Source organism: Piliocolobus tephrosceles, chromosome 17 (genome assembly GCF_002776525.5).
Source record: "Piliocolobus tephrosceles isolate RC106 chromosome 17, ASM277652v3, whole genome shotgun sequence".
NCBI lineage: Eukaryota > Metazoa > Chordata > Mammalia > Primates > Cercopithecidae > Piliocolobus > Piliocolobus tephrosceles.
The window spans coordinates 52,365,854-52,392,834 of NC_045450.1; the positions used below are offsets into that span (position 1 = coordinate 52,365,854).

Genomic DNA, 26,981 nt, shown 5'->3' on the forward strand with positions numbered 1-26,981 from the left:
TACAAAATTAGTCGGGGTGGTGGCACATGCCTGTAATCCCAGCTACTCGGGAGGATGAAGCAGGAGAATCGCTTGAACCCAGGAGGCTGAGGTTGCGGTGAGCCGAGATCATACCACTGCACTCCAGCCTGGGCAATAAGAGCGAAACTCCGTCTCAAAAAAAAAAAAAAAAAAATAGGGAAAAACTTTGGGTCCTGGTGTTGAGAAGCATACTATCCCTTTTCTTTTTTTTTTTGAGACGGAGTCTCGCTCTGTCGCCTGGGCTGGAGTGCAGTGGCCGGATCTCAGCTCACTGCAAGCTCCACCTCCCGGGTTTACGCCATTCTCCTGCCTCAGCCTCCCGAGTAGCTGGGACTACAGGCGCCCGCCACCTCGCCCAGCTAGTTTTTTGTATTTTTTAGTAGAGACGGGGTTTCACCGTGTTAGCCAGGATGGTCTCGATCTGCTAACCTCGTGATCCGCCCGTCTCGGCCTCCCAAAGTGCTGGGATTACAGGCTTGAGCCACCGCGCCCGGCAATACTATCCCTTTTCTTCATGTCTGTACTCAAGCAGCTGAATGTTGGAGAGAAACCAACACACTGGGCCAACTCAACTGGTTTACCTTTAATGTTATGATCACAAACCTCAGATGAGCACCCAATGCCACCAAGGCAATCCTGTTAAGGACTTGCCTTCCCTCTTCCCTGCATTTGCATCTGTCTTCACTTTTGTTGCCCTTATCATGAATGGAAACATCCCTGCTCCTCTCCAAGGTCAACCCTCCCTGTTTCCTTACATCTTCTCATGGATTTCACTCCTATATGGGTCAAGCAAGCCTTCTCTCTCCTGGATCACCCATCTTTCTTCCCCACTGTATCCCTCCCAACAGCACATAAACATGCTCTGGGAACCCTACCATCTTTATTATTTTTTGAGATGGAGTCTCCCTTTGTTGCCCAGGCTGGAGTGCTGTGGCGCAATCTTGGCTCTCTGCAACCTCTCCCTCCCGGGTTCAAGCAATTCTCCCGCCTCAGCCTCCCAAGTAGCTGGGATTATAGGCACGTGCCACCATGCCCAGCTAATTTTTGTATTTTTAGTAGAGACGAGGTTTCACTATATTGGCCAGGCTGGTCTCGAACTCCTGACCTCAAGTGATTCACCTGCCTTGGCCTCCCAAAGTGCCAGGATAACAGGCGTGAGCCACCGCGCCCGGCCCGTACCATCTTTTAAAACATCTCTTCTTTCTATTATCTATCCCCAAACTTATCTGGTACCTTCACAGCAAAACCTCTCCCAAATTGCATACATGTGCTGTCTCCATTTCCTCACTTTCCTGGTCACTCTTCAACCCTATCCTACAGGTCCACCTCCCTGATATACCCACATCAATCAAGCCAAGGCCATCAGTGACATTCTCCAGTGACTTGCAAGGTGACCCAATCCAATAGCCGTATCTCTGGCCCAAGTTTATCACACTGCTCAGCGGATGCCTCCTACCTGAAACCTTCTCTGCCCAGGGGTTCCACAACTCAGGGCTAGATTTCATGACTTCCTAGATGCTCCCTTTCAGACTCCTTCTCCATTACCCTCCCAATATTGGAATGCCCCAGGATTTGGCTATGGAATTTATCTTCACTCTTTCCTTCAAGCCAAGCCAGGGGTCGTAAACTGACAGCTCATCTGTGTGGTTTAATCAGCTCATGAAGTTTAAAAGCATCTGATTCAGTTGCTAACATCTAAAAACTCTGGAGATTTGACATCTTAAAAATACAGATTTTTTTATTCCTTTACAGAAAAAAAAACAGAGTATCTGTTATTGGGCCAGCATTCTCACAACGGAACGGTCAGCTGGATGGCGCAGAAGCTGCTCCCTAGATGCTGGGTCTATTTGATATCTAATGGAAGAATCATATTCCCTGTAAGTACCAAAAGGCTCTCCTCCCAGAGCCACCAGCACCTTGCAGTCAGTTCTTGGTCAACTTGACTGCAGGTTGGGAAGGGTCCGTAGGCGCCTCCTGGGGAGGGGTGGGACTGAATGCCTCCGCTCATAGAGAACAGCTCTCCCGTACAGACAAGAAATGTACGTTTCCACAGAATTACACAGTGCTAAATACAGAAAGACCTTTCGGTAATAAAGGCGACTGCTATGATCGTGATAAAACATCAAGTCTGGTCTTCCGCTGCCGCTCCGGGCTGAGGTGGCTTGGGGACACCCAGAGGAAGCCCTCCCACTCTTCTCTCGCACCCGCTTTTAGGTGGCCCTCTTCTAGGGCGGAGAGATCATCAAAAGCCGCTGAGCAAAGACAGCCCTTCCAGCCGTCGCTCGCGGGACGGAGCTAGGAGCGCGCGGGAACCGACCCGGCCTTACTAGGTGGCGGGCAGCTGTGAGACGTTCGGAAGGCGGGTCGGGCCTGGCTGGGGCGGAGACTGGGCGGGGCCGGGCCCGGGAGCCTCCTCTGCTCCACTGGCCGGCCCCGCGCGCGCTTCCTCCAGCCACCCCCCATTTCCCCAACCCTGTACGGGTTCAGGGGGCCGGAGACAGCAGCTGGGGAATCAGGTCAAGCGGACTGGATCCGGCACCGCCCAGGGGCGGCGGCCTCCGCCCAGGAAGCCCCACCCAGCGGGAGCCGGGACGCCGCGGCGCCGGCAGAGCCCACGCGCGACCCGGCGAGGGCGCGGAAGGGCGCGTGCAGCGTGACGACGCGACTCGCGGCGCGTCCCGTGACGCCATCGCGCCCGCTTTTGAAAGTTGGCGCTCGGGGCCGCCTCCCATGCTGCCCTGCGCCAACCCCTCCCCTCACCTTTCCTCCCCCGCCCTCTACTTGCCGCCCGGCCGGCCCCCCCACCCGTCCCTTCCCTTATCAGCACCCGCGGCCCCGGCAGCGCCGACGCAGGCGCACTGCACCGCGCCGCCGCCATTTTGTGTCCGAGCCTGTGGAGCGATTAAACCGTGCGCGGAGCTGCTTCTTTGGCGGCAGCGGCGGCGGCGGTAGCCGGTGCGGACGCGCGGAGCTCGCCGGAGACGCTGGGTGGCCGGAGCCGTGGAGCGGCGGCGGAGCGGGCGCCGCGGGGGGTGTGGCGCGGAGGTAAGGGGGCCCGGGGTGGAGGAGGTTTCGCGGGCCGCCTCTAGGTGTCACGATGGGGCCGCTCCGGTCGGCGCTGGCTGCAGCCCGGCGCCAGCGCCGCCGCCGGGGGGTGTTTGTCTCCCTCTACCGTCCCTGCTGCGGCGCGGCCGCCGCCATTGCCCGTCGCCGCCGTGGCCTGGCCGTCCCCCCACCCCCACGCCCGCCCGCTAGGCCTCCCTCCTGGCAGCGCGCTAGGCCTTGGGCGGCGGCAGAGGCAGAGGCCCGCGCGCCCGGCGACTCCATTTTCCTTCCTTTGTCTCTGCCCTCGAGGCCGGTTCTTGGCCGGCCGATCGCCCGGCCGCGGCCCGCCCTATGTCCTGTGTCCTCCGCCCCTCCCGTGGCGGGTGGCCCCAGCTGAGACGCTATCTCCGCGTCCTGGCTTCGGCGCCTGCCTAGCTCAAGGGTTCGGACCCATTGCCGCCGCGCGCTCAACCAGGTCCCGGTGCCGTATGGGTGTCGGGCCCTGGCCGTCGCGTCTCGGGCTGCTCCTCCTCCAGCCCGCCCCGTCCCCGGAACCTACCCTGCCGCCCTGCGTGCCTCCCCAGCTGCTTGGCTGCTCGGCGGTCGCTCCCAGTCCGCGCGTCGCCGCCGCTGGTCTCCGTCTCCGCCGAGTGGCGCAGGCGGCGCTGCAGCGGCTGCGAGCAGAGGGACCCCAGAGCTGCCGAGAGCTCCCTCTGCAAGGCTGGCTGAGCTGCTCGCACCTCTACGCCGCCTGAGCGGGCGGGGGGACGCGCGCTCGCCGCCCCCCCTGCGCCCCCAAACTCGCGCCCGGGCTCTTGGCCGGACCCGACCGGTGCGGGCCCCCCTTGGTGGGCGGAAAAGATGCAAGTTCCGCACCAAGTAGTTTTTATCCAGCCGGGTTCGGACTCCCCAGCCCCTTGGAGTGATGGCAACCTGACTGTGCGCTCAGAGATCTCAAAGGGACTGAAACTTAAATTTCACTCTGATCTCAAGTGACGTGACAAATTTCTGAATTTGGGAGTATGGGCTAAGTCCTTAGAGTTTCCCTCCCGCTTTAAAATGTCCTCACACTAACTTAGTACCTGATGCTCTAGGGCTAGGCGAAGGCGGTTCTGCCCCAGGATTGTGCAACTCGATCTAGAGCGCCAGTAGGGCAGAATGAATTTATTCTTGACTGGTAATTTGCCCATACGATGAAATATGAGGGTTGATGTTGTAATTGAATCCTGGGTCAGTTGCTGCAGATGGTTTATAAATATCTACGCCTAATGTAACTACTGTTTAGTAGGAGACTTCCTGTAGCCCCGAGTTCAGCGTTAAGTAAACATTCGCATACGTAGTCTTCATACTTTGAGTTTCGATCAACTAGGAAAGTTAAAAACTCCAAGTCCGCATAGGTGGGAAAGGAAGTTAAACAGGGCATATATTTAAATTTATTCGGTCCTTAAGTTTTCTTTCTTCACTAAAAAGCTTCCCGTTGAATTGCGGGCGTCTTTTGCTTTTCCTTAAATATTCTAGTGCCTTAATATAATTCAGTGCAGCAGTTGATGTATCAGTTCGGGTTGTTTTGGAGAGAAAAAAGTCTGGATTAACATCTTTTTAAGAAGGAAGCTGTGTTAAGTTTATGAAGAAATTAAACAGCCTGATCCTAACCAAAGTTGTCCAGTCCACTGTATGTAATCTCAATCTGTAGCTCCTCAGTGCAGTCCTCTTCGTAGGCACGCTTTCTAGTCTCCTTTTGGAACCCTGCAGTATGTTCCTGGTGCCCCTCTTCCTCAATAAAATTGGGTTGAGTAAATGCAGTAGCGTCGATTGATAGTTAGACTTGGGAATAGAATCACATTTAACTATCTAATATATTAGTCCAATTGTGTAATTTGTTGCATTCTTTTGTGACTTTGTGTTCCTTTTGAAATTGTGGTTAAGTGGCATGTTTTATTTAAGCTCAACATTGAGTTAAAAATTAAAATACAGCAGGTGTGTAATCGAGCCAGGAGTAAAGCTTGTTTTCCCGGGTTAGTACTGTGCTCCATAGACCATATTTTACTTCTTGGTTTGGTTGTTTCGTATGCAGTTATCAGCTTCTTGGGTTTATACATCATTTATGCTGTTTTAATGGAATAGACCTTTTCCACATAGTTGTTATCCTTTGAAATTCCCATATGCCAGGAATCATACTTTGTTTTGTTTTTATTAGAAAACTAAATCTACAGAGAGAATAAATTGAGGATGAATTGATATGTCAGGGTAACCCAGAAGACTTTTTTTTTTTTTTTTTTTTGAGGTGGAGTCTCACTCTGTTGCCTAGGCTGGAGCAGCAGTGGTGCGATCTTTTCTCACTGCAACCTCCGCCTCCCGGATTTAAGCAATTCTCCTGTCTCCACCTCCCAAGTAGCAGGAATTACAGGCCCGCGCCACCACACCCGGCTAATTTTTGTATTTTTAGTAGAGACGGGGTTTCACGATGTTGGCCAGGCTGGTCTCGAACATCTGACCTCAGATGATCCACCCGCCTCTGCCTCCCAAAGTGCTGGGATTACAGGCATGAGCCATCGCCAGGCCAGGACCTATTATTTAAATCAGTGATAGGAGGATGATTAAAACAGGAATGTTTGCTTACATAAGAAAATACTGTCTATTTAAGAGTAGTTCTGGCTGGGTGCAGTGGCTCACGCCTGTAATCCCAACACTTTGGGAGGCCGAGGCGGGTGAATCACGAGGGCAGGAGATTGAGACCATCCTGACTAACACAGTGAAACCCTGTCTCTACTAAAAATGCAAAAAATTAGCCAGGCATGGTGGCACGCACCGTAGTCCAAGCTACTAGGGAGGCTGAGGCAGGAGATCGCTTGAACCTAGAAGGTGGAGGTTGCAGTGAGCCCAGATTGCGCCACAGCACTCCAGCCTGGGCAACAGAGTGAGACTCCATCTCAAAAAAAAAAAGAGTAGTTGTAAAGGTTAACTTTAGCGGGATCCATTCAACCTATGTAAGAATTTAGGAGGTGAAGTTATCATTAAGATGCATTCAAATTCTAAAAACTTTAGGGTTTTATTTTAAAGTATACACGCAAATGAGGGCACTCACCTGGGACTTGTGAGTGGCTTGGGGAGTTCCTTGGTGGAAGCCACTTGTGGCTGACTTAAGGCTCTGGGGTGGAATCTTGGGCAGAGCCTTGTAGGCTGGTGCTTGCTGGCCAAAAGTCACCTCTAGATACTTTTTTTGCTTCGGGGATGCTGCTGCTGTCACAACCACTCCACATCATCTACGTTATAGAATCCACCTAATTTTTTTAAACTAGACTATCTGTCTGCCTAATTTACCTGTCTTGGCTCCAGATGACTGTTGTGCCAAAAATTAGACCCCTCTTCAAACAACTCAGATGCATTATGATTTAAAAAAGAACAGTGATGGCAAATAATGTATAACTTTGAAGACATGGTTCTCAACTGATGTGTAGATTTGTAGGTGGGACATGGTGGCTCACACCTGTAATCCCAGCACTTTGGGAGGCTGAGGCGGGCGGATCACCTGAGGTCAGGAGTTTGAGACCAGCCTGGCTAACATGGTGAGACCCCATCTCTACTAAAAACACAAAAAATAGCTGGGTGTGGTGGCATGTGTCTGTAATCCCAGCTACTCAGGAGGCTGAGGCAGGAGAATCGCTTGAACCCGGGAGGCAGAGGTTGCAGTGAGACGAGATGGCACCATTGCACTCCAGCCTGGTTGACAGAGTGAGACTCTGTCTCAAAAAAAAAAAAAAAAAGATTTGTCTTACCACATTTATTTTATTGTTGTTGTGGGTTTTTGTTTTTTTTGTTTTTTTTTACTTGAGATGGAGTCTAGCTCTGTCTTCCAGGCTGGAGTGCAGTGGCATGATCTTGGCTCTGCAAGCTCTGCCTCCCGGGTTCACGCCATTGTCCTGCCTCAACCTCCTGAGTAGCTGGGAGGACTACAGGCACCCACCACCATGCCCGGCTAATGTTTTGTATTTTTAGTAGAGACCGGGTTTCACCGTGTTAACCAGGATGGTTTCGATCTCCTGACCTGGTGATCTGCCTGCCTTGGCCTCCCAAAGTTCTGAGATTACAGGTGTGAGCCACCATGCCCAGCCTGTGGGGTTTTTTTGTTTTGTTTTGTTTTGTTTGTTTGTTTGTTTTTTTGTTGAGACGGAGTCTCGCTCTGTCGCCCAGGCTGGAGTGTAGTGGCCAGATCTCAGCTCACTTGCAAGCTCCGCCTTCCGGGTTTACGCCCTTCTCCTGCCTCAGCCTCCCAGGTAGCTGGGACTACAGGCACAGCCACCTCACCCGGCTAGTTTTTCGTTTTTTTTTTTTTTTAGTAGAGAGGGGGTTTCACTGTGTTAGCCAGGATGGTCTTGATCTCCTGACCTCGTGATCTGCCCGTCTCAGCCTCCCAAAGTGCTGGGATTACAGGCTTGAGCCACCGCGCCCGGCCTTTTGTTTTAAGACAGGGTCTTGCTCTTTTACCTAGGCTGGAGTGCAGTGGTGTGATCACAGCTCACCGCAGCTTCCACCTCCCTGGCTCAAATGATCTTGCCACCTCAGCTTCCTGGGTAGCTGGGACTAATTTTTTCTAGAGACAGGTTTTTGCCATGTTGCCTATCTAGGCTGGTCTCAAACTCGTGGGCTCAAGCAATCTGTCTGCCTTGGCCTCCCAAAGTTCTGGGATTAGGTGTGAACCACCGTGCCCAGCCCTTTTTTTTTTTTAAACACCTGTAAACTTTGTGTAGTCTGTCTTCGTATCTTCCCTGCTAGTATCTTTGTGCATTTTCTCAGTGATTTAATATTTGAATGCAAAGGTGTGGCACTGCATATAGACTGCCAAAATACAGTCCAAAGATCAGGGTTAGGATGGTATTCTTTCACACGTGATCCTTGTTTTTAGTCACTCTTGGAATTTCCAGGGGCGGAAAATTTCATTCACTTTGAGGTATGCTAGTAATAATAATGGACTTTGATACAGAAGTGTTGCTTGGACTAACTACGCTAATCACCTGTTTCTGTTACTAAAAATTGTCTTTCAACAGAGGAGACTAGCTTCATCTAAGAGAGTATTATATCAGTTAGTTTTGTGGAGTTTAGCTAATTGTGAGATGGATTTCCTTTTAGAAGATGTACCTCATATGCCAAATTGTTTGGAAACTTTTTTTAAAATACATTTTAATTGAGGCAGGGTCTTACTCTGTTGCCCAGGTTAGAGTGCAGTGGCATGATCATAGCTCACTGCAGCCTTGAACTCCTGGGCTCAAGCAGTCTTCCTGCTGCAGCCTCCCAAGTAGCTGATACTATTGGCGTGTGCCACCATGCCCAGCTGAGTTTTAAAAATTTTTTTGTAGAGACAGGATCCTACTATGTTGCTCAGGCTGGTCTTGAACTCCTGGGCTCAAGCAAGTCTCCCACCTCAGCTTCCCAAAGTGTTGACATTACAGCTGTGAGCCACCATACTGGGCTTTTTTTTTTTTTTTTTTGAGACAGGTTGTCACCCTGTTGCCCACACTGCAGTGCAGTGGTGTGATCGTGGCTCGCTGCAGCCTTGTCCCCCACCTCCCCCAGGTGATCCTCCGACCTCAGCCTTCCAAGTAGCTGGGACCACAGGCACACAACACCATGCCTGGCTTATATATATATGTGTGTGTGTATGTATGTATGTATATGTATGTATGTATATATATGTGTATATATGTATATGTATATATAATATTTTTTAAGATGGAGTTTGCTCGTTTGCACAGGCTGGAGTGCAGTGGCATGTTCTGGGCTCAGTGCAAACTCGGCCTCCCAGGTTCAAGTGATTCTCCTGCTTCAGCCTCTCAAGTAGCTGGGATTACAGGTGCCTGCCACTGTGTTCAGCTAATTTTTGTATTTTTAGTAGAGACAGGATTTCACCATGTTGGCCAGGCTGGTCTGGAACTCCTGACCTCAGGTTATCACCCACCTCAACCTCCCAAAGTGCTCGGACTGCAGACGTGAGCCACCGTGCCTGGCCTTTTTGTTTCTTCTTATTCCTTGAGACGAAGTCTTGCTCCCAGGCTGGAGTGCAGTGGCGCGATGATGGCCCACCGCAACCTCCGTCTCCCAGGTTCAACCAGTTCTCCTGCCTCAGCTTCCTGAGAAGCTGGGATTACAGGCATGCGCCACCATGCCCAGCTAGTTTTTGTATCTTTAGTAGAGACCGGGTTTTTTCACCACGTTGGCCAGGGTGGTCTTGAACTCCTAACCTCATGATCCACCTGGTTCAGCCTCCCAAAGTGCTGGGATTACAGGCATGTGCCACGGTGCCCCAACTGGCTTCGAACTCCTAGGCTTGAGCAGTCCTCTACCGTGGTCTCCCAAAGTGCTGGGATTGCTGGTGTGAGCCATCACACCTGGCCATATTATTTGGAAACTTTTTTTTTTCCGGGATTGAGCCTTGCTCTGTCACCCAGGCTGGAGTGCAGTGGTGCAATCTCGGCTCACTGAAACCTCCGCTTCCTGGGTTCAAGCAATTCTTCTGCCTCAGCCTCCTCAGTAGCTGGGATAACAGGCGTGCAGCACTATACCTGGCTAATTTTTGTGTTTTTTTAGTAGAGACAGGGTTTCACCATGTTGCTCAGGCTGGTCTCGAACCCTTGACCTCGTGATCCGCCCGCCTTGGCTTCCCAAAGTGCTGAGATTACAGGTGTGAGCCACCTTGCCCAGCCTATTTGGAAACAGTTCAAATTTAGCTGTTTATTTCACTTGGGATTTTCTTTTTTTCTTTCTTTGAGACAAAGTCTCACTCTGTCGCCAGGCTGGAATGCAGTGGCACGATCTTGGCTCACTGCAACTCTGCCTCCTGGGTTCAAATGATTCTCCTGCCTCAGCCTCCTGAGTATGAGTAGCTAGGGCTACAGGCTCGCACCACCATGCCCAGCTAATTTTTGTATTTTTAGTAGAGACAGGGTTTCACTATGTTGGCCAGGATGGTCTCAATTTCTTGACCTGGTGATCTGCCCACCTTGGCCTCCCAAAGTGCTGGGATTACAGGTGTGAGCCATTCATTATGCCTGGCCTGGAATTTGCTTTTTTTTTTTTTTTCCTATAGACATAGGTTCCACTCTACCTTTGCTCGAAACTTGACAGTTCATTTTGTAATTTAGGGTGAAAAGATGCCATCTAACAAAGTATTCCATTATTTGACTAAAAAAACTGTTTCATTGCTCTGCTTCTAGGATTTTCAAAGCTCAATAAAAGCTCCTCCTGCCAGTTTTTGTAAGACGGAATCTTGCTCTGTTGCCTAGGCTGGAGTACAGTGGCATGATCTCGGCTCACTCCAACCTCCGGCTCCTGGGTTCAAGCAGTTCTCCTGCCTCAGCCTCCTGAGTAGCTGGGATTACAGGTGTGCGCCACCATGCCTGGCTAACTTTTGTACTTTTAATAGAGATGGGGTTTTACCATGTAGGTCAGGCTGTTCTCAAACTCCTAACCTCAGGTGATCCACCCACCTTACTCGGCCTTGTCAGTTATCTTACTAAACTGGAAAGCATAGCCTTTAGTTGTGGCATGAACAAACTTAATCAGTAAGACTGCTACTTGCTGAAGATAAGGAAATAGACTGTTAGAGGGCTATTACTGCAGCCATAAGAATTGTTATTATTATTGTTAATTTTTTTTTTTTTTTTTTGAGATGGAGTCACACTCTGTTGCCCAGGCTGGAATGCAGTGGCACGATCTCGGCTCACTGCAAGCTCCGCCTCCTGGGTTCATGCCATTTTCCTGTCTCAGCCTCTCGAGTAGCTGGGACTACAGGCACCTGCCACCACGCCCGGCTAATTTTTTTTGAGATGGAATCTCACTCTGTCGCCCAGGCTGGAGTGCAGTGCGGTGCAATGGTGCGATCTCGGCTCACTGCAAGCTCTGCCTCCCGGGTTCACACCATTCTCCTGCCTCAGCCTCGCCAGCAACTGGGACTACAGGTGCACGCCACCACACCGAGCTAATTTTTGTATTTTTAGTAGATACGGGGTTTCACCTTGTTAGCCAGGATGGTCTTGATCTCCTGACCTCGTGATCCACCTGCCTTGGCCTCCCAAAGTGCTGGGATTACAGGCGTGAGGCACCGCGCCTGGCCAAGAAACAATTTTTTTGGTATTTTGAGTGTGTGTGCCGTTATTTTTAGTAGAGACGGGGTTTCACCATGTTAGCCAGGATGGTGTTGATCTCCTGACCTCGTGATCCACCTGCCTTGGCCTCCCAAAGTGCTAGGATTACAGGCGTGAGGCACCGCACCCGGCCAAGAATTAATTTTTTGGTATTTGGAGTGTGTGTGCCGTTATTTGGTTGCAATATTGCAGTGGAGTTTTTTGTTGTTGTTGTTTTGTGGGGGACAAGATCTCTCACTTTGTCAAGCAGGCTGGAATGCAGTGGCACAGTCTCAGCTCACTACAGCCTCAAACTCCTGGGCAAGTCTCCCACCCTGGGTTCCCAAAGTGTTAGGATTACTGGTGTGAGCCTAGAGTACCATTTTACTACTTACAAATCTTCAGTAATTTATATATTTAGCAAATGTGTGGAAAAATAAGTGAATGTTTCGTTATTGGCTTGATGGTGGACATTTATGGAATGGCTCGGTTAGTGACATGACATTAACAGGTGTTTTGTTTTTTTCCCAATTTTTTCTGTCTTCAGTTTTCCCTCATTTTATTTTTTATAATATATGTGTATTTGTATGAATTGAGTGTTTCACAAAATGATTTATGCTTTTCTTTTAGAATGATTACGGACCTGAGGCCAAAGAACAAGATGCACTAGTGGATGGATTGCTGACCAGGGGCTTGAGAGCTGGGTTCGGTTTTCCCTCCTCAAACTGACTTTGCAGCCACGGAGAGGTAAGTGCTATTTCCATTTTTTTCTATCTTAAAAATGGTAGTAATATAACCCTCCTGGAGTTGGAGGATTTGTTGGCTAATTCTTGGGTATAGAGGATGTAGGATATCAGGTGATTAAGAGCATACAGACTTCATAATCAGAGTCCTGGGTTTGAAACTCTTAACAACGATATATTAGCTGGGTAATATGGGGCAAGTTAGTTTAACCTGTCTACTCCTGTAGTCCTCACTTGTGAGAGAATACCACCACCAATGTCAGAGACTATTCTCAGATTTAATGAGAATGTGTTTTGTAAAGCGTTAAGTACTATTCTGAACATGTACATAGAAAGATCTCAGGAAATTGTGGTTTCTTTTCTGTAGAAACCCTTGAAATGTATATTTTGATTATTGGCAAATGAACTGAAAAGAAGGTCCATGATCTGTGGCTACTTGTAATTTTGACGAGAAACAGATGGAATCCTGTTAGTGGGGAACCTGGTATCCTGGATAAAAATTGTCATAATTTGAGTTAGCCTAGCTTATTGCCCATTTTGCATCAGAGAGTGACAATAATTATTATTTTAATTTAGCCTATAATTTCTGCTATAAAATATAAGGGATATTATATGGAACTTGGAACAGGCCTCTTATAAATATTGGGATCTGCTATGCTTTAGGATCTCATAAACAACAAAGTGGGATTCTGGTTGTAAAAATTATCTCTTCTCACGGTATCAGAAAGCACATATTTTTTAGACCCTAGAAAAATGTGAAAATAATTTAATTGTACATGTGTAATGGCAAAAAGGAATGTAGAAGTGGAAATTACAAATGCCAAGATTAGATAAGTTTATATGAATGAATCATCTAAATGATTACTGAGATTTTTCTTACAAGCTCTGCCTGGAGCAAATAAAGAGAAGGGAATAGGAATGAAAGTTTGTTATTCTTCAAGCCTTCATTTTCCAAATGGGCAACTTGTTTTCCTGCTAGATGGGAAGTACAAGGTCTGTGGTAGTATTCTGTCGCTCCAGAAATAACTTATGCCCTGCAGGTTCTTTCAGGAGTGTTGACACGCAGTGCATACTAATAAGTTGCTGAAAAAAGAAATAATGCTGATTTAAAAACTATTGAGAAATCTAACCTTTAAGAGTTTAGGGAATGGGTTTATAGGAACACGTTAATCACTTTCAAGTGTTATGACTAGCTTAATTGCTTAGATCCCTGTTTCTCAAATTGGGGATATGAATACTCTTAGGGAATCAGGTGGTATGATTTCGGGTTACTTGGAGTCAAGATAGACATGACCCGTCTTCTTAGAACTTCAGTTATGCTCATTGAGGAGGTGCTGAGTTAAGTAATTTAACTGGTAAGTGATTAAATACTAAATATTGGCCGGTAACGGTAGCTCACGCCCAGTACTTTGGGAGGCCAAAGCAGGCGGATCACTTAAGGTCAGGAGTTCCAGACCAGCCTGGCCAACATGGTGAAACCCCATCTCAACTAAAAATACAAAAAGTAGCCGGATGTGGTGGTGGGTGCCTGTAATCTCAGCTACTTGGGAGGCTGAGACAGGAGAATTGCTTAAACCTGGGAGGCGGAGGTTACAGTGAGCCAGGATTGTGCCATTGCACTCCACTCTGGATGACAGAGTGACTTTGTGCGCCTCCCCTCCCCCCTCAAAAAAAAAGGCCGGGCGCGATGGCTCATGCCTGTAATCCCAGAACTTTGGGAGGTTGAGATGGGTGGATCACGAGGTCAGGAGTTCGAGACCAACCTGGCCAACATGGTGAAACCCCATCTCTACTAAAAATATAAAAAATTAGCTGGGTGTAGTGGCGGGCACCTGTAATCCCAGTTTCTTGGGAGTCTGAGGCAGGAGAATTGCTCAAACCCAGGAGGCGGAGGTTGCAGTAAGCCGAGATCACTGCACTCCAGCCCAGGCAACAGAGCGAGACTGTCTCAAAACAACAACAACAACAATTAGCTGGGTGTGGTAGTGCGTGCCTGTAATCCCAACTACTTGGGAGGCTGAGGCAGGAGAATCGCCTGAACCAGGAGGCAGGCAGAGGTTGCAGTGAGCCAAGATCACGCCACTGCACTCCAGCCTGGGTGACAGAGCAAGACCCCGTCTCAAAAAAATATATATATATTAAATATTGTTATATTAAAACAGACATTTTTGGAGCAGAATGAAAACTGTGTGATTAAGATAACATAGTTCTTCAACAAAATGAGGCATGAGTCCCTGAGGGTGAGAAGTTCTCTTTGTATAGGTTCTATAGTGGATATGTTTGAGAAGCAATACATTTGAGCTATAGAACAGCTCTGCTATCCTCTTTACTTTGTCCTTGTCATACTTGTGTAGGGAAAAACTCTCAAGCCCAGGTTTTTCCTTTGCTTTCACACAACAACCACCATCAACACAAAAGAAGACTTACGTGGCTGGGCCCAGTGGCTCAGCCTGTAATCCCAGCACTTTGGGAGGCTGAGATGGGCAGATCGCAAGGTCAAGAGATCGAGACCATCCTGACCAACATGGTGAAATCCAGTCTCTACTGAAAATACAAAAATTAGCCAGGCATGGTGGTGCACGCCTGTAGTCCCAGCTACTCGGGAGGCTGAGGCAGGAGAATCGCTTGAACCCGGGAGGCGGAAGTTGCAGTGAGCCGAGATCATGCTGCCGTACTCTGGCCTGGCGACAGGGTGAGACTCCATCTCAAAAAAAAAAAAAAGAGAAGACTTTTGTGACCAAAGATGGGGTGGAGGGATTTTCCCCATACACCAAACGGTGGATACCAGCTAGGTGTCCTCCAATTCAGTTCCAACACCATCTACCCAAGATGGTGTCAGATCCCACACGCTTAGGGTTCAGTCCCACCCATCCGTCCTACCAGTCACAAGCCCAGTCCTTCAGAGCTTCTGACCAACTGGCTTCAAGTTGAGATTCCCACGACCTCTTTCTTGGGTTCCATTAATTTGCTAGAGCAGTTCACAGTCCTCAAGGAAACACTTCTTTAGATTTGCCAGTTTGTTAAGAAGATTACTTTATTTATTTATTTTTGAGACAGTCTCACTGCATTGCCCAGGCTGGAGTGCAGTGGCGTGATCTCTGCTCACTGCCAACTTCCCCGTCCCAGATTCAAGCGATTCTCCTGCCTCAGTCTCCCGAGTAGCTGGGATTACAGGCGTCTACCCCCATGCCCAGGTAATTTTGGTATTTTTAGTAGAGATGGGGTTTTGCCATTTTGGCCAGGCTGGTCTCAAACTCCTGACCTCAGGTGATTCACCCAATTCGGCCTCCCAGAGTGCTGGGATTATAGGCATGCACCACCGCACCCAGCCAAAAGCATCTATTCTTTTTCTTTTTTTGAGATGGAGTCTCACTCTGTTGCCCAGGCTATAGTGCAGTGGTAAAATCTTGGCTCACTGCAAGCTCTGCCTCCCAGGTTCACACCATTCTCCTGCCTCAGCCTCCCAAGTAGCTGGGACTACAGGCACCCACTGCCATGCCTGGCTAATTTTTGTATTTTTAGCAGAGATGGGGTTTCACCTAGCCAGGATGGTCTCAATCTCCTGACCTCGTGATCTGTCCACCTCGGCCTCCCAAAGTGCTGGGATTACAAGCATGAGCCACTGTGCCAGGCCAAAAGCATCTACTCTTTTTTTTCTTTTTGAGATGGAGTCTTGCTCTGTTGCCCAAGATGGAGTGCAGTGGCGTGATCTCAGCTCACTGCAAGCTCTGTCTCTTGGGTTCACACCATTCTTCTGCCTCATCCTCCCGAGTAGCTGGGACTACAGGCACCCACCACCATGCCTGGCTACTTTTTTGTTTTTTTTTTGTATTTTTAGTAGAGACAGGGTTTCACCGTGTTGGCCAGGATGGTCTCAATCTCTTGACCTCGTGATCCGCCCGCCTCGGCCTCCCAAAGTGCTGGAATTACAGGTGTGAGCCACCACACCCGGCCAAAAAAACGTCTATTCTTAACTATGTGTTTTACAATTACTAAGTTTTTTTTTTTTTTTTTTTGAGACAGAGTCTCACTCTGTTGCCCAGGCTGGAGTGCAGTGGTGCGATCTTGGCTCACTGCAAGCTCCACCCCCCGGGTTCACACCATTCTCCTGCTTCAGCCTCCTGAGTAGCTGGGATTACAGGCGCTCGCCACCACACCCAGCTAATTTTTTGTATTTTTAGTAGAGATGGGGTTTCACGGTGGTCTCAATCTCCTGACCTCGTGATCTGCCCACCTCGGCCTCCCAAAGTGCTGGTATTACAGGTGTGAGCCACCACGCCCGGCCCAGTATTGTTATTAACATACTGCTCTTAATGTAAGTGGCATTTAAGAATTACATTTTCTCCATATGTCCTTGTGGGTAGAGGTAAAAAAAAGAATTTGCATTTTCTTTAGTCACGCGTCCTGGTGCATGCCTGTAATCCTAGCTATTCAGGAGGCTGAGGCAGTAGGATTGGCTGAGCTCAGGAGGTCAAGGTTGCAGTGAGCCATGGTCCCACCACTTCTTTTCAGCCTGGGTGACAGAGTAAGACCCTGTCTCGATAAACAAATAAGTAAGAATTAAGTTTTCTGAGGCTGGACATGGTGGCTCATGCCTATAATCCCAGCACTTTGGGAGGCTGAGGCAGGTAAATCAGTTAAGGACAGGAATTCGAGACCAGCCTGGACAACATTGCAAAACCTTGTCTCTACTGAAAATACAAAAATTAGCTTGGTGTGGTGGCTCATGCTGTGATCCCAGCTACTCAGGTGGCTGAGGCACAAGAATTGCTTGAATCCAGGAGGTGAAGGTTGCAGTGAGCCGAGATTGCACCACTTCATTCCAGCCTGGGTGGCAGAGCAAAACTCTGTCTTTAAAAGAAAAAAAGAAAAAACACATTTTCTATATTGATAGTGCCTGTTCTTTGGATATGGGTTTTGTATTTGAACCTAGTTGATTCTGAATATACTGAAATGTGACTTTCTCTGAAATGATGTGAATTGGATCAACCCAGATGTGCCTGTCCTGCATCTGTAATATTTATGAAACACTTGTAATGTGCTCATTTTATACTTGAACACATGGCTTTCTACTCTGTGCCAGGTACTACACTAGGTGCTAGGGTTTCAAAGATGAATAAGAAAAGGAACCTTCTCCTGAGGATCTTAGGTAGAGTGGGCAGGAGATCTGTATATAAGTGTCATTGGTGCTCTGATAAAAGTGTGTCCGGGGTGGGCTGGGCGTGATGGCTCACACCTGTAATCCCAGTACTTCGGGAGGTCGAGGCGGGTGGATCACCTGAGGTCAGTAGTTCGAGACCAGCCTGGCCAACATGGTGAAACCCTGTCTCTACTAAAAATACAAAAATTAGCTGGGTGTGGTGGCGGGCACCTGTAATCCCAGCTACTCAGGAGGCTGAGGTGGGAGAATCCCTTGAATCCGGGAGGCGGAGGTTGCAGTGAGCCAATATTGTGCCATTGCCCTCCAGCCTGGGTGAAAGAGCGGAACTCAGTCTCCCAGAAAAAAAAAGTGTTCAGGGTGTAGGGAGAGATTGTCAGTTACCCGAGTTTGGGAAAGATAGTAGGAAAGACTTTCTAAAGAAGAGGCCCTGATCTGGGTGTAACAGGAAATGCAAAAGAAACATAAATTTGATTTTAATCCTATTAGGACACCAAGTCCTGGCCATGCAGCTTAATAGCTATATGGCCTCAGGCAAGTCTATTAGAGCTGACTTCCTTGGGCTTCCCTTTCCTCTTTATTTTTGAGATGGAGTCGCGCTGTGTCGCCAGGCTGGAGTGCAATGGTGCGATCTCGGCTCACTGCAACCTCCGCTTCCTGGATTCAACCGATTCTCCTGTCTCAGCCTCCTGAGTAGCTGGGACTACAGGCGTGCACCACTATGCCCAGCTAATTTTTGTATTTTTAGTAGATACAGGGTTTTGCTGTATTGGCCGGGCTGGTCTCAAACTCCTGACTTCAGGTGATCCACCCACCTCGGCCTCCCAAAGTGCTGGGGATTACAAGCGTGAGCTACTGCAACAGGCCAAGTTGGTTATTGTATATATTTTGCATTAAACTGAACTTCGATGACCACCAGATAATACAGATGTTAATAAACTAAACAGAAATATTGTGCCAGAGGAAAATGGGTTAGATTTATCAGAAAATCTGTGGAGCAGTGGAGAAGTGGGTAAGAGAACAAGGTCACATTGCATGTTGCGAGGGATATAAAACCCTAACCCATTTAAAAAGATGAATGCCAGCCTGGGCAACTTAGTGAGACCTTGTCTGTTAAAAAAAAAAAAAAAAATGTAGCCAGGTGTGGTGGTGCACACCTGTAGTCTCAGCTACTTGGGAGGCTGAGATGGGAGGATCACCTGAGCCCAGGAGATTGAGGCTTCATGCACTCCAGCCTGAGTGATAGAGTGAGACTCTGCCTTAAAAAAAAAAAAAAAAAAAAAAAGGAGGACTGTTAACCAGCAAAATGCTTATGAGAGAGGTTTTTTAATAGCATAGTACCAAAAAATTAATTATTATGGAATAGAAGTAAAGAAAATCCCGAACTAAAACCTGGCATATAGCAGAAGCTCAATAAGTAACTGGTTGAATAATGACCAGGGCAAAAGACTAAATAGACATGGAAATAATCAGTCAAAACTAGTAGTGTGAGAGTAGTTTGGTTTGGGGGTCACTTTTTGTTGGTTTTGTATAGTTTGTGTAATTTTTTAATGCAAATAAGTTTTTTTCTTTTCTTAAATTAGATTAAAGCAGAATTACCAAAATCTGGCTATAACAATATTTAACAATAGGGGACTGGTTAAATTATGGTACATCCCTATAATAGAATGTTGTGTAGTCATTATGTATAAAAAATATGTTGAAATGGCAAGATATTTGAAAAAAAGTACAGAAGAAAGCAGATATCAACAATATGTATAGTATGATCTCATGCGAGAGTAAGTATGTGTATATATTGGGGAGGGGACTACGGATTTGGATATACGCCAGAATGTGTATATAAAATCTATAGGTAGGTTTCTTTAAGCTTTTCCTGTTGTCTGTATGCGTAATTTCTAAAGGAAAAGGGAATGCAGTACAGTAGGAAGTAGCACTGAAACTTTCTGATAAAGATAATGAAATGGGCCGGGTGTAGTGTCTCACACCTGTAATGGGCTGGGTGTAGTGTCTTACACCTGTAATCCCAGCACTTTGGGAGGCTGAGGTGGGCAGATTATGAGGTTAGGAGATCGAGACCATCCTGGCTAACACGGTGAAACCCCGTCTCTACTGAAAAGACAAAAATTAGCCAGGCGTGATGGCGGGCGCCTGTAGTCCCAGCTACTCGGGAGGCTGAGGCGGGAGAATGGCGTGAACCCGTGAGGCGGAGCTTGCAGTGAGCTGATTTTGCACCACCTCACTTCAGCCTGTACGATAGAGTGAGGCTCCATCTCAAAAAAAAAGATAATGAAATGATAAAAGGTGTTTTTGCCTAGTTTACTGGGCAGTAATGTCTAGACTTCTTGAGTGGAATCGAGAGGCCCACTGGAACAGTTACAGAAGTGCAGCCAGGAGGAGAGTAAGGCAGGAGGAAGCTGCTGCATCCGCCCAACTGTTAGAGAGGATTGAGGTTGCAGAGGCAGTTCTTGCAGTGTTCCTCACTTAAAGGTGGTCTTAAACTTTTTAAAAATATTACTGAAGTAATGTTTAGTTTCATTCTTTAGAAGAGTCTAATGATTGTAGAATTACATTAGAACCTAAAGAATCCTTTAACTTTGTTTCCCCAGAGCTGAAAATTGTTAATAATCTGGTTTGTTGACTTTGTGCTTTTATTAGCAGGCATGTACATATAATACAACTTTTTTGTTTTGTTTTGTTTTGAGACAGAGTCTTGCTCTGTCACCCAGACTGGAGTCCAGTGGCACAATCTCGGCTCACTGCAAGCTCTGCCTCCTGGGTTCATGCCATTCTCCTCCCTTGGCCTCCCGAGTAGCTGGGACTACAGGCGCCCACCACCACACCCGGCTAATTTTTTTTTTGTATTTTAGTAGAGACGGGGTTTCACCGTGTTAGCCAGGATGGTCTCGATCTCCTGACCTCATGATCTGCCCGTCTCGACCTCCCAAAGTGCTGGGATTACAGGCGTGAGCCACCGCGCCCAGCCAATACAACTTTTTAAACAAAATATAATTGTGCTATGCAAATTTTCTGTAACCACCAGATTTAATGTAAGAACATGAGGGAGAAATACTTCAAACAGTACAAAATGTTAATAATGAAAAGTAATCCTCAGTCCCACCTCTGAACTCTGTTTTCTTCCTCAGAGGCAATAAATACCAATTTTTCATGTATCCATCAAGAGAAAATTCTGCATATATTCAAACATATGAGTTTATGTATCTTGTTTTTTTGTTTTTTTTTTTTTTTGTTTTGTTTTTTCCCGAGACAGAGTTTTCACTGTTGCCCAGGCTGGAGTGAGAGGTGTGATCTTGGCTTACTGCAACCTCTACCTCCTGAGTTGAAGTGATTCTTGTGCCTCAGCCTCCCAGGTAGCTGGGATTACAGACATATGCGGCCATGCCCAGCTTATTTTTGTGGTTTTAGTAGAGACAGGATTTCACCATGTTGGCCAGGCCGGTCTTGAACTCTTGGCCTCATGTGTTTCACCCACCTCGGCCTCCCAGATTGCCTGGATTACAAGCATGAGCCAATGTGCCTGGCCAAGTTTATGTATCTTTTTGAAAAAGCACAAATAGGCTGAGCGTGGTGTCTCACGCTTGTAGTCCCAGTACTTTGGGAGGCCGAGGTGGGTGGATCACCTGAGGTCAGGAGTTCGAGACCAGCCTGGCCAACATGGTGAAACCCTGTCTCTACTGAAAATACACAAATTAGCCGGGCATGGTGACAGGCGCCTGTATCCCAGCTACTCAGGAGGCCGAGGCAGGAGAATCACTTGAACCTGGGAAGCGGAGGTTGCAGTGAGCTGAAATCGCGCAATTGCACTCCAGCCTGGGGGACAAGAGCAAGACTTTGTCTCAAAAATAAATAAATAAAAATAAAAGGCCGTGCGTGGTGGCTCACACCTATAATCCCAGCACTTTGGGAGGCCAAGATGAGTGGATCACCTGAAGTCAGGAGTTCAAGACCAGCCTGACCCCAACATGGTGAAACCCCGTCTCTACTAAAAATACAAAAAGTAGCTGAGCATGGTGGCATGCGCCTGTAATCTCAGCTACTCAGGAGGCTGAGGCAGGAGAATCACTTGAACCTGGGAGGTGGAGGTTGCAGTGAGCTAAGATTGTGCCATTGCACTCCAGCCTGTGCAACAAGAGTGAAACTCTGTCTCAAAAATAAATAAATAATAAAAATAAGAAATAAAAAAGCACAAATAGTAGCTTACTATACTCGTTTAGACGTTTGAGTTGTTTTCAATTTTGTTTTTTTTTGGAGATGGAGTCTTGCTCTGTCGCCTAGGCTGGTGTGCAGTGGTATGATCTTGGCTCACTGCAACCCACCCCTCCCAGGTTGAACCAGTTCTGTCTCAGCCTCCCGATTAGCTGGGCATGGTGGCACATGCCACCATGCCCAGCTAATTTTTGTATTTTTAGTAGGGACAGGTTTTTGCCACGTTGGCCAGGCTGGCCTCGAACTCCTGACCTCAGGTGATCCACCTGCTTCAGCCTCCCAACTGCCCAGGCCTCCTGAAGTGCTGGGATTACAGGTATGAGCCACCATTCCCGGCCTGTTTTCAATCTTTTGCCATTAGAGAAAAATACCTAGTAGTAGATAACCTTCTTACATACACATCTTTAGACTCGTGTACTAGTGTAAACATAAAGTTCACAGAAATTGAATTGCTTGTATACTCCTAGAAGAGGGAATGGCATGTACAAAGGCCCAGAGGCAGGAAAGGAAAGACCTAGAATGTTCTGGCTACTGAAAGCAGTTCAGTGTGATTAGAGGAGAGTATATCAGACTGGATGCAGATCTGCTGATAGGGCCCTGAAGCACGTGGTAGGCCATGTGAAAGAGTTTGGACTTTTAAGAGTTTTCAGCATGGTGGTTTCAGAAGGGAGGTCTTCTTGCTGATAATGGATTTATATTTTAGAAATCCGTGGCCACTGTGTGAAAAATGGTGGGTAATGGAGCAAGAGAGGAAGCAGGGAAACTGGTTAGAAGGCCATTTCATTGGTCCAAGCAAGATGTAATGCTGTCCTGACTTAAGGTGAGATAATTGGGATTGCTGTTTGTCTAGTTCGTTAAATTATGATGATTATTTTAAATTAATTAAGTTAGAGACAGAGTCTCGCTCTGTTGCCCAGGCTAGAGTACTGTGGTGTGATCATAGCTCACTATAACCTTGAACTCCTGGCCTTAAGCGATCCTGTGGCCTCAAGCTCCTGGGTAGCTAGGAGTGTAGGGTGAGTATCACCAGGCCCAACTAATTTTTTTTGTAAAGACATCCAGCAACAAAGTTCCTACTAATTAAGTAACAAAAGATGTTTTTTTTGAGACGGAGTCTTGGAGTCTTGTGTTGCCCAGGCTGGCCTTGAACTCCTGGCCTCAAGCAGTCCCCCCCACAGGCCATCCAAGGTGTTGGGATTACAGATGTCAGCCAGCACAGCCAGCTTAGTTTTTTAATTAATTATTTATTTATATTTTATTTATTTACTTATTTATTATTTGTTATTTTTGAGATAAAGTCTCGCTTTTGTCCCCCAGGCTGGAGTGCAGTGGCGTGATCTCAGCTCACTGCAACCTCTGCCTCCCGGGTTCAAGTGATTCTTCTGCCTCGGCCTCTGGAGTAGCTGGGATTACAGGTGTGCACCACCACACCCGGCTAATTTTGTACTTTTAGTAGAGGAGCCTGCCACCACTCCAGGCTAATTTTTTTTTTTTTTTTTTTAAAGTAGAGATGGGGATTCACCATGTTGGCCAGGCTGGTCTAGAACTCCTGACCTCAGGTGATCCACCCACCTCGGCCTCCCAAAGTGCTGGGATTATAGGCATGAGCGACCGCACCAGGCCTTACTTATTTTTAATTAGGTTGGAATCCTATTCTACATCCTCCTTTGTAACCTTGCTGCGTGTTATGAACATTTTTCCTGTTAGATATCTTTTTTTTTTTTTTTTTTTTTGAGACAGTCTCCATCACCCATGCTGGAGTGCAGTGGCATGATCTAGGCTCACTGCTACCTGTGCCTCCTGGGTTCAAGTGATTCTTGTGCCTTAGTCTCCTGAGTAGCTGGGATTACAGACATGCTCCACCAGGCCTGGCTTATTTTATTTTATTTATTTATTTGAGACAGACTTTTCCTCTTTTGCCCAGTCTGGAGTGTGGTGGCACCTTCTTGGCTCACTGCAACCTCCACCTCCCGGGTTCAAGTGATTCTCCTGCCTCAGCCTCCGGAGTAGCCGGGATTACAGGCGTGCACCACCACGCCCAGCTAATTTTGTACTTTTAGTAGAGATGAGGTTATACCACGTTGGCCAGGCTGGTCTAGAATTCCTGACCACAGGTGATACACCCACTTCGGCCTCCGAAAGTGCTGGGATTACAGCTGTGAGCCATAGCGCCCAGCACTGATTTTTGTTTTGTCATGTTGACTGGGCTGATGTTGAACTCCTGACCTCAGTTCATCCACCTGTCTCAGCTTCCCAAAGTGCTGGGGTTACAAGTGTGAACCACCGCACCCAGCCTCTGTTAGATATCTTTTGTTGGCCAGGCGCGGTGGCTCATGCCTGTAATCCCAGCACCTTGGGAGGCCAAAGCGGGCGGATCACAAGGTCAGGAGATCAAGACCATCCTGGCTAACGTGGTGAAACCCCATCTCTACTAAAACAAAAAATTAGCTGGGCGTGGTGGCAGGCACCTGTAGTCCCAGCTACTGGGGAGGCTGAGGCAGGAGAATGGCATGAACGGAGCTTGCAGTGAGCCGAGAATTGCGCCACTGCACTCCAGCCTGGGCGACAGAGCAAGACTCCTCCCCCCCCCCCCCAAAAAAAATACTTTTGTTAACTTCAAATTAGTAGGAACTTTGTTGTTGGATGTTAAGTGGCATGTGTACATGCTTTAGTTTTCGGAACAATTCTTTTGGGCATAGCAGTCCTTGTTTGCCCTAACTTTTTGTACGTTGTTTCTACCTATTCCTCATTAATTGAATTATTTCTAAAATATGAGCATTGACCAGACATGGTGGCTCACGCCTATAATCCCAGCACTTTGGGAGGCTGAGGTAAACAGATCGCTTGAGTTCAGGAGTTCAAGACCAGCTTGGGCAACATGACGAAACTCAGTCTCTGCTAAAAATACAAAAATCAGCTGGTTTTGGTGGTGGGTGCCTGTAATCCCAACTACTTGGGAGACTGAGGCAGGAGACTTGCTTGAACTCGGGAGGTGGAGGTTGCAGTGGGCTGAGATCGCGCCATTGCACTCCAGCCTGGATGACGAACGAAACTCCTTCTCAAAAAAAAAAAAAAAAACGCCGGGCGCGGTGGCTCAAGCCTGTAATCCCAACACTTTGGGAGGCCGAGGCGGGCGGATCACGAGGTCAGGAGATCAAGACCATCCTGGCTAACATGGTGAAACCCCGTCTCTATTAAAAATACAAAAAACTAGCCAGGCGAGGTGGTGGGCACCTCTAGTCCCAGCTACTTGGGAGGCTGAGGCAGGAGAATGGCGTGAACCGGAAGGCGGAGCTTGCAGTGAGCCGAGCTGAGATCTGGCCACTGCACTCCAGCCTGGGCCACAGAGCGAGACTCCGTCTCAAAAAAAAAAAAAAAAAAGTCTTCTTTTTTTTAAAAAAACTGTAAAGTGGTGATACTGGTTCCCTTCTAACCTATAAGTATTACACAAATTGATAACCTAAAAAACTGTAGGATATTAAAGCCAAAAGAAAATTTAAGTCAATCCCTTTATTTTACAGATAAGAAAACTAAGAGGCAAAGTGATTCACCTAAGGTCATGGATGTAGGACAAGTGCTTATGCCTTTTTTGTTCTTTCCTAGACTGGCTCTGAATAGTCTTTGTGTTTCCCAGAATTTCCTGCTGCTTTTGGTTCTGTAGCTAATTATTTTATACATTCATTTTTAAAATCTCTTTTGACAGAAAAACATTCATCAATGTGTATCTCTAGAAAAACAATGTAGAGGCTGTACATTACTGCTCTTGGGTGTAGTATACATGTCCTTTATTTTTTAGACAGAGTTTCGCTCGTATTGCCCAGGCTTGAGTACAATGGCACAGTCTCGACTTACTGCAATCTCCGCCTGCCAAGTTCAAGCAATTCTCCTGCCTCAGCCTCCCAAGTAGCTGGGACTACAGGCATGTGCCACCACACCCGGCTAATTTTTTGTATTTAGTAGAGACGGGGTTTCACCACGTTGGTCAGGCTTGTCTCGAACTCCTGACCTCAGGTGATCCACCCGCCTTGGCCTCCCAAAGTGCTGGGATTACAGGCGTGAGCCACTGTGCCTGATTTATACATGTCTTCAGTGTGTATTTTTCAGACAAGAGCAGTAATGTTACCAACTTTAAAAAAGTTTGCCAACGTTTGCAGCAATGCATTACTAGGCTCTGACTGACGATAATATTAAAGTTCAGTATCTAATAAGATTTTGAGCTTACTCATCTTCTTCTTAACCCAGGATTTTTCAGAATTCTTCAATCATCTTTGTGTGATAAGAACAGAACATCCTTAGAGGCGATATTGGTTAACACTTCTGTTTGTTTTTTTTTTTTGAGACGGAGTCTCGCTCTCGCCCAGGCTGGAGTGCAGTGGCCAGATCTCAGCTCACTGCTCACTGCAAGCTCCGCCTCCCGGGTTCATGCCATTCTCCTGCCTCAGCATCCCAAGTAGCTGGGACTACAGGCGCCCGCCACCTCGCTCAGCTAGTTTTTTGTATTTTTTAGTAGAGATGGGGTTTCACTGTGTTAGCCAGGATGGTCTTGATCTCCTGACCTCGTAATCCGCCTGTCTCGGCCTCCCAAAGTGCTGGGATTTCAGGCTTGAGCCACCACACCCGGCCAGCACTTCTGTTTTTAATACAGTGCACTTAGACCACTGAAAATTTTTAATTATTCCAACCACTACTTTTTGTTTATTTGCTTAAATAAACTCTAATATAACAAATCTCTGGACTAGCATGGTCACTATCACATATTATAAAGCAGGTAGAAGATATTTTACATTTACAGAGGTATGACGCAGAACTTTTCTATCTCATACCTTTCTACTCCTATTTAATAATTTTTAAGGTTATGTTGAGAGTATAAAATAATAGTGACTCTTGGTTTGTAATTTTTTTTCCCTGTCCAACAAAGTATTTGTTTCTTCCTGTCTTTATTGTGTCTTTCGGGTATATATAAATATATAACCCTCCCTGCCCCCCACCCTATCCCTATGCAATTTCTTGGTTATGGTATTGTCCGCATTTTTTTGTTTCCTATACATGTTTGTTTCAGTATTTCTAAGAAGTAACCAAATTGACAAATTATTTGTTTTAATCATCTTGGTTCAAAGTAACATTTTGAGGCTGGGTGCGGTGGCTTACACCTATAATTCCAGCACTTTGGGAGGCCGAGGCAGGTGGATCACTTGAGGCCAGGAGTTTTACAACAGTCTGGCCAACATTGCAAAACCCCATTTCTACCAAAAGTACAAAAATTAGGCTGGGCGTGGTGGCTAATGCCTGTAATCCCAGCACTTTGGAAGGCCGAGGCAGGTGGATCACAAGGTCAGGAGTTTGAGACCAGCCTGGCCAAGATGGTGAAGTCCTGTCTCTACTAAAAATACAACAAAATTAGCCGGGCATGGTGTTGAGTGCCTGTAATCCTAGCTACTCAGGAGGCTGAGGCAGAGAATTGCTTGAACCCGGGAGGCGGAGGTTACAGTGAGCCGAGATCATGCCACTGCACTCCAGCCTGGGTGACAGAGTGAGACTCCGTCTCAAAAACAAACAAACAAAAAATTTCCTGGGCATGGCCCCTGTAGTCCCAGCTCCAGCTACTAGGGAGGCTGAGGTACAAGAATTGCTTGAACCCCCTGGGAAGTGGAGGTTCCAGACTGTGTCTCGAAA

General features: G+C 47.3%; 1 protein-coding gene across 3 annotated transcripts in view; it reads left to right on the top strand.

Annotated features, from left to right (window-relative positions):
• Positions 1-1,655: 1,655 nt before the first annotated feature.
• CTCF (CCCTC-binding factor) overlaps positions 1,656-26,981 on the top strand; it is a 79,750-nt gene continuing 54,424 nt past the window's right edge. The window contains exons 1-3 of one of the 3 annotated variants that reach the window (XM_023210176.3): positions 1,656-3,066; positions 11,814-11,930; positions 22,012-22,128. The gene's annotated coding sequence lies outside the window, so the exon portion shown is untranslated. The remainder of the gene's footprint in view (positions 3,067-11,813; positions 11,931-22,011; positions 22,129-26,981) is intronic. The other 2 variants (XM_023210177.3, XM_023210175.2) reach the window with 2 other exon arrangements.